The following is a 12,808-nucleotide window of genomic DNA, read 5'->3' on the forward strand; positions in this document are numbered from 1 at the left end:
GCGATTTGGGTTTCTTGAAAACTGGCCTAGCACGTTTGCTGAAATTTGACATGTATATGGACAAGAATGCGATCTACCTGTTGGCGTAGGCGTTATACCTGGGAAAAATATAGTTTTTGATTAAATCACGAAAAAGTTTCGCAAGTTTTACATAACCGGAATTACAAAATGCGGTATGTGGATATACCGAAGTCCTACCGAAATCCCCGAAATCAAACTTTGATAAAACAATGTTTCATTAGTGATTTCAGTGTATTTCGCAACGATCTATATTAAAATACGCAGTTTTTCAATACACAATCAATATTAATGGGGATTTCGTGGGATCTCGTGGATTTCTGGGGATTTTGGTAATTACGGGAAATTCGGTATTTCTTCACACCCGTCAAAATGGTCGACTTCGTCAGAATGAACGCTTAGAAAGTATTTACAAAAAACATCATCTCAAACGATGTAAAGTGAACGCTACTTATCTGTTTTGTAGATAAGTATACGATCCATTGGAAAACACTAACATTTGACATAAAAAAACGCCAGTGGATATGGAAATCTTCATCGTTTGAAATAGCAGACGGCGTCGACCAAAGGCGAAAAGATCGCGAGAAAGTATTCACAAAATAACATAATTAAAAATGATGTCAAGTGAACGCTAATTCGCTGTTTTGTAGATAAGTATACGATCTATTGAAAAACCATAACATTTGACATAAAACACCCGTGGATATGCAAATCTTCTGCGTACCAAATAGCAGACATCATGCGGCGTCTAATCTGAGTCTACGCTGTTTGCCAAGGCCGATAGTATAATGAATGGAAATGCACAAACTCAGCAACTGGCAAGCATATATGCATTAGTAGATTGTTTCGTGATTATTTAGAAACGACTACATAATTCTTTTGGTTCAGCCAGTGCAACTTAACAGAAATAAGTATAATAGTTTCTACACCTGACAACAATGTGCCAACTTTATACAAGGTAAGTTGTTTACATTATTTAAAATATTTCAAGCTTACAGTATACAACAATAAACAGCTGGTACAATGTAATGTCATCGTTTTAATTTTAATAAGCCCGTGGTTAATTACCCTTTTTAATCTTATGGTTCAATGCATCTCTAACACCTTCAATTGACATTCTCGGCTCGGGTACTACTTACCGGTACATGTACCCCGGGTACTCTTAACTTTACTTACATGTAGCCCGGGTACGGTAAAGAAACTTAAACATACCCGCAAATATTAGATTGTATCCGAGTTGTATATCTGCCAAAAATCCGATGTCGTTAAACATGCTAGCGATTAAAGTAAAACAATATTGTTTACCTTAAAGAAACTTCTCTTTAAAAAAATCTGCATCAACATGCTTTTTAGTATGAGTGTTGAGAGGACGCCGTAGGAATAATCAAGTAATCAAGAATACGTCTCTGTTTCTGCTTTTATTTCCTTCATGTATAATGACGATAAGGATTGACGACTAACATTGACGGCAATGATAACAAGCATTGAAAACTAACACTAACGACAAGGATTGGCGACTAGATGTAACATTGACGATTCTCTACAATAAATGAAATTAACAATAAAGAATGAATAATACGATTATAGTACAACAGATCTGCTATTCGAAGTATAATATGATAGCATACACTCATTAGAATAAAAGGTTTCATAAATAACAATTTGAAACATTTTCAATAAATATCGAAATATCTTATACAATATTTATTACACAGCATGAATTATTTGTTAAAACATAATATAAATACCAAATATGGTGTTCCCCATTTAACGGACCTCGCAAACCAAAAAATGTTTCTTTAACAAAATCTATGATGGTAAAAAGTGAACGTGCGACATCGCGGAAAATATACTTGACAACGTCATACAATGATGCGACTTTAAACAATTTAAGATTTTAAATTGAATCACATTAATGATTGTAAAAATGAGTTTTGATAATACATTGTATAAATGCCATTTAACAGAAAATTGACATAAATGTAAACATAATTAATTTTTACAAAATAGCCGACAACAACCGATTTAGTGTTTAAATTCCCGGGTATGTTTTAGTATATTTACCGTTCCCAGGGTACGAGCCTTACTAACTGTATTATTATTATATCTCACCGACTACCTTTACCTTGTTGTGTTTCAACCTGAAATTTATGTAAAATCCGGCTTTCTTTACTTTTATTTTTCATTCATTTGATTACGCAATTGTTGACATATCTCGTGGAAAATTATTTGAATCTTTGGATTTTAGTGACGACAAGCTGGAAGTGTCAATTTATTTTTTACAATGAATCTAAGATGTATTTAATTTTTTTGTGTTTGTCATGCATAGTTCAGTGTTTTCCAGAAAAATTTGAGTAGCCAGTTATATGGCCGGCAACTATGCAGTAAAACCAAAGCATTTGTGACATTTACTTGATATATTTGGGAAAAGTAGCCGGCATCAAGAGTTAATGTAACCGGCAAGATCGCTAGCAGCCGGTATTTAAAGAGAACACTGATAATAGTAAACTAAATCTCTACGACGGGATTACAGCTTTGTAAAATTGTTTTTTGGGTGATAATGGTTAGTAATTCATACTAATGTTATTAAAAAATATCGGCTTTAAGTTTAATTTTGAGAATGCGATGGAAGAACAGAAAATGAAGAGCATACAGGGATGGAAATAATTGGTTTACCGTGAACCCGGGGCAAGTAGATTTTGGCCTGGGCAACTCAATTTCAAATGTTGGTAAACTTCTTTTTTTTAAAGCTTAAAACAATTCACTGCAATAAAAATTGAAAAACAATTGATCACCATGGATCAATACTAGTTAAATAACATTCATTATTTAGGAATAGGACATGATTCAATTCAGGCTCATAATAAAACATCATGCATTGAACATGTGTTGTCAGCAAATGTTTTTAATTATCTATTATTTTATTAAAAGAATGTATAATATTCACATGGTTATATTTCTGGGCTCGTTATTCTTTATCTGGGCAACCAAAATACTAAAGATGGTTGCCCACAATAGTAAACAGTTAGTTTCAATCCCTGGCATATCATTGTATCTCTATTGTTATAAGCATTGCATTAAAGTTGTGATTGAGGTTAGCCTGTTGTTTATGGTATATTTACATTTTAGCTTGACTGTTATATATGAAATATATATAGTCGAGCTATCCTACTCAACCCGGCGTCGGCTTGCGCATTGGAATGTTTGCGTACCACCTCAAATATATTTCCTATGTCCATTGACATATTGCTTTTATATTTTGCATACTTCATTACCGACATAAACCCAATCTATAAACAAGAGCAGACAACTCATTTACTGTATCAAGCATTTTAACAGAATTAGGCCCTTTTTCACTTAGAATAATATGCATATTATTGATAAATCTATGTTAAAGTTTGCATATGACCTCAAATATTTTTTATGTCCCTTGACATATTGCGTTCATACACCATGTATTTTGCTTATTAACCAACATGACCCCAATGTATAAACAAGAGCAGATAACTGTATCAAGCATTTTGTAACAATTATGGCCTTTTTAACCAGGTTTTCCGAAGGAAAAAACTGGTTATTAGATTGGCGAATGCGGGCGGGCTGGCTGGCGGGCTGGCGGAATAAGCATGTCCGGGCCATAACTATGTCGTTCATTGTCAGATTTTAAAATCATTTGGCACATTTGTTCACCATCATTGGACGGTGTGTCGCGCGAAATAATTACGTCGATATCTCCAAGGTCAAGGTCACACTTTGAGTTCAAAGGTCAAAAATGGCCATAAATGAGCTTGTCCGAGCCATAACTATGTCGTTCATCGTCAGATTTTAAAATCATTTGGCACATTTGTTCACCATCATTGGAGGGTGTGTCGCGCGAAATAATTACGTCGATATCTCCAAGGTCAAGGTCACACTTTGAGTTCAAAGTTCAAAAATGGCCATAAATGAGCTTGTCCTGGCCATAACTATGTCATTCATTGTGAGATTTTAAAATCATTTGGCACATTTGTTCACCATCATGGGACGGTGTGTCCCACGAAAGAATCACGTCAATATCTCCAATGTCAAGGCCGCCACGACTAAAAATAGATTTAAAAAGAAAAAAAACTTTCAAAGGGGGTTAATTTTTTTTGGTCATTTCAAAAGTTCAGTTTGAGTTTTCTCCCTTTATCAGATTTTTTTTTCACAATGAAAACCTGGTTTTGTTACAATTTTGTCCCTTGTTTTCACTTACAATAAGCATATAATTGATAAATCTATTATTAAGTTTGCGTACCACCTTTAAATTGCCATAACTTGTTTATTATGCTCCCCCCCAAATTTTTTAGGGGGAGCATATAGTCGCCGCTTCGTCTGTCCGTCGGTGCACAAATTTGTTTCGTACCCAATTTTTTTTGTACCCAAATTTATATATGTACCCTTTTTTTTCGTACCCAAATAGTTTTTTGTACCCTAATTTTTTCGTTCCCTATAGGTTTTCATAACCAAATTTTTTTTCGTACCCAATTTTTTTTTTACACAAATTTGTTCGAACCCAAATTTCTTTGAACCCATTTGTTCGTACTCAAATTTTTTTCGTACCCAAATTCGTTTTGTTCCCAATTTTTTTTGTACCCAAATTTTTATTTGAACCTTTTTTCGTACCCAAATAGTTTTTCGTACCCTAATTTTTTTTCATAACCAATTTTTTTTTCGTACCCACATTTTTTTGTACCCAATTTTTTCGTACACAAATTTGTTCGTACCCAAATTTCTTCGTACCCATTTGTTCGTACTCATTTTTTTTTTCGTACACAAATTTTTTCGTACCTTATTTTTTATTTGTACCCATTTTTTTCGTACCAAAATAGTTTTTTCGTTCCCTTATTTTGTTTGTACCCATTTTATCGTACTCAAATTTGTTTTCGTACCCAAATTTGTTTTTTTTTCCTACCCGCATATTTTTTTCGTACCATTTTTTTTTAGAAATAATCGATTTTCAATTTGATTTCATCTCTCCACTCATTCCATCCCGCGAAACCCTTAAGGTGTCGCAAGTCTAGTAAGGAATAATGAACCAGTTTCTTATTCCTTATTGAAAACGAATAGGTAACTATGTTATTATTAAATTCAACAAAGTAGAAATGCACGGCAACTAATAATTTTATACCCGTCCAACATATTCAATAATTTTCTGTGAGTTATTCGTCTCGTTGGTTTATTTTGATTTATAATTTATAGAAAGAACATTCCAGTTCCTTATTCGAGTTGAATAAGGAATACGGAACCAGTTCCTTATTCCTTTTTTAATCCGAATAAGGAACACGGTTATCATTTAATGAAACATAGTAGTGATGTACTGCAATTAATGTTTTTTATACCCAACCTCAATATACAATGATTTTCATTGATTTATTGGTCTCTTTGGTTCATTTTAATAGTTTGTTAAGTATGAAAAAGCCAGTTCCTTATTCGATTTGAATAAGGAATAAGGAACCAGTTCCAAGGAACTGTGTTATTATTAAATAATACTAGGTAGAAATATATTGCACTAAATATTTTTAACTTCGAACCTACATAAACCATCATTTTTATCGACATTTTATATTATTTGGTTCATTTTAATTTATGTTTGAGAAAGGCAATACCATTTCCTAATTATCCTCATCATAATACTTGTTTTCAGCGTATATAGTGACAGAATATTCAAAGAAATGTGACAGAATACGTCCATATAACATAATCATGCTTAAATAACCCACACTACATCTTAAATATAACATATCCGAAAGTGATTTTCCGAAATACAGGCTTCCGAATAAAGAACTAACTTAACGCAAATTCCTTATTCAGAGGCCATAGTTTCGGATATTTAAATTCGGATCATTCTAGAAAAGCACAGCTATATATTCGTTAGTATTGGCTATTTTTAGTATAAGATTTTATTATTTTATATGTCTGATACAGTATTTGAAGTTTGTTCTGACCCTAACTTCTAGAGAAGACTTTCCGATAGCAGAATACCATTCATTTAGCTAATCCATTCCGTTCTTGTACCTAACAGTCTCAAGGGGATATGATTAAGGATGCAAAGCGATTCAATGCGTCAACCAGTTCCTTATTCTTTTTTCAATACGAATAAGATACTTTGTTATCATTAAATGAAACTTATTATAGATGTACTGTAAATAATGTTTATTGATACACAACCTACATTACAATGATTTTCATTGATTAATTGGTCTCATTTTAATAATTTGTTTAGTTTGAAAATGCCAATTCCTTATTCAATTTGAATAAGGAATAAGAAACCAGACCGACATACATTTACAATAATTTTCGTCGAGTTATTCGTCTCGTTGGTTCGTTTTGACTTATAATTTATAGACAGAAATTTCCAGTTCCTTATTCGATTTGAATAAGGAATAAGGAACCAGTTCCTTATTCCTTATTCACACTGAATAAGAAACTGGATAATCATCGCTTAAAACTTAGTAGAAATGTATTGCAATTAGAATTTTACATATACAACCAATATATTAAAAATATGTTCATTTATATGTGGTTAATTTTGGATCAAAGTAAGAAAATGCCAGTTCTTTATTCGGCTTGAATAAGGAATAAGGAACAGGTTCCTTTTTCCGTATTCAGCCTCGAATAAGGAACTGGATTATAAATAAAAACAAAACATGTTTAAATGTACAAGATTTATTTTTTTATCACATACATGTAAAATAATAGTATATGCCTTAAGTTTTGTTGATTTGAAATTAGTATTCGAATTACAAAATATCGGTTCGGTTTAAACAAGAAATCTTATGCAATCGCGAAGAAGAAACTTGAATATGTAAAGTAATACATAAAGTAAATGTATTCGAGTTATTTTGTTTTTATTTACTTCAGAAATGTTTGCATTATTGTTCTTTAAAACCCTATAACAAATATATTACGTGCGAATAAGGAATAAGGAACAGTTCCTTATTCCTTTTTCGAAAAAGGAATAATCAACTAGGAAAAAGGAACCAATTTATCACCTATACCTTGCGCGGCTGTTTGTTGTTTTAAAATGACTACTGACGTTGACTTTTGTGATCACGTGACAGTTTTGTTCATTCCCAGTGAAACGGTTGATTACAGATATAAAAGATATATAGAATTAACTGATCTAACATAAACAAAAACATGTTGTGTAAACACAGTTTTAATTGCGAGGTTTACCGATTTTAAGATCATGTAAAAGTACAACAAACTAATTTGCAATTGAGATACTTTATAAATACTGGTATATCGTTCGGTATAAATGTTTCTGTTGGCACCTATAGTGTCCTCAGTTCAAACATTGTGTCACCTCTCCATTTTTAAATCATAGTATGCAATATATACACTAAGTTTGCAGCTGCATTTTAACGATTGAATTGAAAATAAACGTTCAGGTATATCATTCATCCTTTTCTTCATTTATTCATTCAAATAACACATACAACAATCATGCATACATCGGTATTCATCCGAGCTTTTTTTACCTGCCAGCCATCTACAGTATCGGCTTAGCCGCTACAAAAAGTATGTCAATGATGTCAGTATACTCAGTCATCGTCATCATCATCAATCCTTTGACCGGTTTGGCCGTTGGGGAGAAATGAGGGACGACGATACAGAAATTCTCCTCAGCCAGGTCTGTTGTGTGCTGATGAGAGTAATTCAGCCATGGGAAGGGATGTCCATTCTTTTACATTATCAATCCAGTTTTTCTTCTGAAGGCCTCGACATCGACCTCCCTCTAGCCTGCTTTGCACTAAGTAAAATTTCAATTAAAATCGGCAGACATTGCATAGTCAGTTGGTGACGAAATCAGTTACCCTTCATTTGAAAGCAAGCGGATAATTAACGTTTCCAAATGCATTAATTAAATTATGGTTGTACTTTTATATGGAAATGTGTATCTATTATTATAAAATATACCGCTAACGACCAGATTTAGGAAAAAAAACACTGGTTGCTGGGATTCAATGTCTATTATCGCAGTAGGAACCTCTCCTGAAAAGTGAGAGCTTGAAACCAACGCGATTTAATGTTTTGAAGCTATTTTAAATATATTGTTGATGGATTTATGACGATAATTATAACAATACATTGGATTGATCAAATGGAATACATTCGAAACATTTTTATTTGATTAATGCAATCGGGATTTAAGCAAAACTCATCCTTTCCCTCTCCTCAGCATCGTCATCACCGTTATCTTCACATCCATCATCATGATCATCATGAACATCATCATCATTATCATCATCACCACCACCATCATCAACAACAACAAACACCCTTAGCAACATAAAAATTTATTTTCTCCACAAACACCGTATTCACAGCAATCATCGTCTATCACATATCCATATCAAATAATAAACATCAAAACAGCTTATTATAACATACTGAATTCTTTAAATTAGTATTTAAATAAAACAAAATCTCCGTTCATGAATTCAATGTCGACCTAGATCAAAGATGATGGTCACACCGGGGCTTTAACGGGGAAATTTAAAGGGACTTGTTCGCAGATACTCGAACTGTTGAAAAATATGCTGAATAACACATCTAAATACGTTTTGAATAGTCGTCATTGATTTTAATAGCAAGACAAACGTCTATTAGAAGCAATCACTGGGCCACACAGGCTTTAGTATGAAGTCGCAAAATATTAACGCTATGTCAGTACAATACTCAACATTCGGTCGCAAAACATTAACGCTATGTCAGTAGAGTACTCAAAATAATGTCGCAAAACATTAACGCTTTGTCAGTAGAGTACTCAACATACAGTCGAAAAACATTAACGCTATGTCAGTAGAGTACTCAAAATAATGTCGCAAACCACTAACGCTATGTCAGTAGAGTACTCAATATATTTTCCGAATGAGTGAGAAAATGCGTTGCAAACACTAGTTTATTTTACCGATTTCGAAACATCATCCATAAGTGAACCAATATTTTTTAAATTTCACATAATTAGTACATTCTTTTTAATCTCTGACAATTATTTTTAAATTCGTCATTTTATCAAACAATGAACGAATCTCTTTAAATGTATTTGTATTTTATGTTAATAAAATTGAAAACGAACTGGCACAAATATATCGGATATGTATTAACGTTATATCTAAAGGTCATACGTCAAAATATTTTGCTTGCGTATTACTTGATACATTTAGTGATAACACACTATTAGCCTGTAGGAAACATGCTAGAAACGTGAGATACTTATCAATTGTACCTATTATAGTCTGCTTAATTTTTAGTGTTATCGTCAGCCGTTGGAAGAAAAAAAAGTTCATCGGAATATATAAATATGAACGGAACCACTTAATGCGCTGTTGCCTGAAATAGTTACCCGGACGCTGTAAATAAACAAGCATGAAAAACAACGAGCTGCGTTTGCAACATATACACAAACTAAATGGAATAAGATTAATCAACGTGCAAAGAAGTTCTCTGTAAAAAGCTTTTCTTTAAATTACACTGTGATGATATTGAAATAATGTCGCAATTCCATATTCTGATAAATCAACGGATTTCTAATTTAGCGCTCTACAAACGGAGAAAGCCGACCCGATTATCAAGGTGCATGAACGTAACAAATCTATCTTAAAAACACAGCGGTGGGAAAATTATCGAAGACAAGGCCTTTTAAATTTATGTCGCAGTTTTCTTCATCTTATTTTCTGATGTTTTAAAGTTGTGTCTCCGAATTCTATTACATGTCACTTTCATTCATTTAATATATTACTATTATCTTAGCACGAACAAGGGACCTGGCTAGAATCTCTTGAACACAAATATACCATAGTATTGCGTGTATTCACTGTACTCCTCATTAATTATTCAAACTTTATATTTTTGTCATTGCTAACCCAGCTCGTTTAGTACACGTTTTTATGCGGCTACAATATTTCTATTTATGATTATGTTGTGTTTGTCCTTCTAAACATGTGTAAATACCATTATGTCATGTACAGGAACAATTACGTTATCCTTATAAAAGCCGTCAACTTAAGAAGCTTAACAGTCTGATATTTAGTTTAAACGTATTTATTTAAGCTCGATTGCATCGAAAGCCGGGGATTATTGAGGCGAAGTCGGGTCCGTTTTCTGGATAGAAAAGTAATAAGTATATTTTAAGAAGATCGTGAAAACGCCTTTACAGTGGGGACCAAACCCCGGACCTCTCGGTCGCTAGTCTTCACAATATCCACCATGCCAAAGCTATATTACCGTGTTGATTCGCTATGCATCTAACCAAAAGTGCCAGAGAAAAAAGTTACATACGCACACCTAATGCTCAGGTAAAATTTGAGACGATAAATCGTGTCTTTTGAAATATCCATGCCTTTTGCGAGCGGTCTTTTCATGTATATGGTTGTATTGTAGATCTTTTCTTGCGAGTAATTTTTGTCGTATATTAAATAATATGTTGAAATATGGGCTGTATATAATATCTTCATTGAATTGCATGTAATTTAGTTTTTATTATGCTTTATGTTGGGCGTCTCTTTCATACGCTCACTAATCTTTGGTATGTGTGATAAAAGACACAGTGTACCTTCTATGGAGGACTTTTACATGTTTAAAGAATTACTGATCGCCTAACTTAACCACAATTTTGGTAATTCTTGGCATGCGCGTGTATAAACCTATGCCAATCAACAGCGTCACATTCCCCACATAAGGCCGTGTGTTCTTTATTGCGATGACGATTGTTCACCTTGTCCAACAGATTTTTATGCTGAGAATTTTAGGAAAACACTTCGTTACAAATGCTTTTAAAAACGCAGGTGCGTGACATATTACACTTTCGAAATGGCTTAATTATGCAATTACTTCGTGTAAACGTAGGGCATTGAATATTATCGATTTGAGCTAATCGGATTTGTATGCGATTTCCTTGACAATTTTATTTGTTATATTGTGTTAAGCAGAAATTATAAAATATCTGAACTTCCATAAATAAAAACTTGCAGATATCCAACTAACACGTTGCAATATGAAGCTCTCGATGATTATAAAGTGAATAATCTTTGTTAGTTTATGTTTATGTCACATTTAATCCGTATTTATTGACAAATACTGTTATTGCCATCAGGTTATTGACATGAAACGTCCTTTTACAAAATTCTTATTTTAGCTGATATTTTCGAAAACGCTTACCGGTAGCTACCAAACAATATTATACATATTGATTAGTGATTTCGACAAAACATGCTGTAACAGTAACAAAAACAAAGTACATTGTCGAAAGCATTTACTCCACCATACTTTACATTGGGAAATAAAACACACATTTCCATTTTTTTCTGTTGCTAAATACCGTGGAAACTTAATTGCAATCGTTCAAGGTTAGTCCCTCTGCATAACGTTTGTACTATAATGAAAACAAACGGTCCAAAACAATAGCAAGATTAAAATTCCTCCTATGCACTTGCAGCAAAGGCCTGCTAGCCGCTCTGGAGACCTGGTCATAGCTCACTGGTCTTTCAACGGCGGTGTAGACTTCGGAAACTGGAGGTGAAACCGGCGGACTTCCCACTTCCCCGGGAACCATCTTCGCAAATATCTTCTTAGCTTCAGGAAGAGACTTCGATTTAGCGATTTCGAGCGCAGCCTTCGACGGTCCTGCTAACGGTTTGTTGTTTTTTAGTAAGGTGGTTGCTTTTGTCCCGGATTTGTGAAGTCTGTCGTAACTGACCTTGTAAGGCACCCTCTCAGGCTTTCCCCTTTAGCCATAACTGCTGAAACTTCTTTGTCTATTCTTCGCTGATTTTCTCATAGCAACTCTTCTTAGCTCCACCGATTATGCATCAATTAGTGCTTGTGGAGTTGATAATGGTACGTACTGACCCCGGCAATGTAAGCAACGCTTGGAAAAAGTCTTTGTAAGGTAGAATGGAAGGTTCGCAGCCGACCGAATACAGTGTTATGCCGATCCTTGCCATTCTGATACGCCATTTTGACGGATCATGCCAAGAGGATCACCGTCTGGCCACCTGTCACCTGACGACACCAGACCATGTGGCGGCGCGTTCCGCAGTCAGGACAGCAATCTTGACTGCAGAGTCGTACCATGACAATGAACTCCCCGCGTACAGTGCAACAGCAACAGCCTCGGGTAAATCACCACCGCCGTTTGCTTCTGATTTTCTAACCACGATGCATTGGTTGTTACGACGGCGTAAAGTCGTAGTTTTCTGTACACGTATGTATTTTCTTCCGGTTTGTGGTCCCTATACTCAATGAGTGCAAACCTGATGTGACTTTCGGAAATTTCCGTGATTTCTTGCACAACTCGTTTGATGTTGTTCCTTGCTGTTTCGATATACGGCCCCATGCTTCCAGTTGTGTCCATTATAAACGCTATGTCAAGGTGTGTAGTCATTGAGTTAGTAGCTTCACCCTGACTACGTATTCCACAGATCAACGTCGTTAGAACAAAGAAAACGTTTAAGACAAACATTGTTTACCGTGCTTTTGAAATAACAAATAAGTGAACTCTAGAGCATTGCTATTTATACAGGCATATTGTGGACGTGGCTGGCCTTTAAACCGGATGTTCACATGCCACTGGTTGTTAAGCAGACTTTTATATCCGTATTGGACCAGTTGTATCAAAGCAGTATGTCGCATAATTGATGTATATATCTTGTTCGCAATTATGCATGCCCTGTGTTTACGAGACTCATTAGTTTGTTGACAGTAAATGCACGCTTGTTAATGGGTTCAGTCCGTTTAAATTATAGATCATGACAAGATTACATGGTAA

At 34.3% G+C, this 12,808-nt stretch overlaps 1 protein-coding gene across 2 annotated transcripts in view; it reads right to left on the reverse strand.

The window, feature by feature from the left end:
- Nucleotides 1-7,890, reverse strand: part of LOC127848280 (calmodulin-like) — a 29,266-nt gene extending 21,376 nt beyond the window's left edge. For both annotated transcript variants that reach the window (XM_052380653.1, XM_052380652.1), the window contains exon 1: nucleotides 7,518-7,890. The gene's annotated coding sequence lies outside the window, so the exon portion shown is untranslated. The remainder of the gene's footprint in view (nucleotides 1-7,517) is intronic.
- Between the last annotated feature and the right edge of the window lie 4,918 nt (nucleotides 7,891-12,808).

Source organism: Dreissena polymorpha, chromosome 10 (genome assembly GCF_020536995.1).
Source record: "Dreissena polymorpha isolate Duluth1 chromosome 10, UMN_Dpol_1.0, whole genome shotgun sequence".
Classification (NCBI taxonomy): Eukaryota; Metazoa; Mollusca; class Bivalvia; order Myida; family Dreissenidae; genus Dreissena; species Dreissena polymorpha.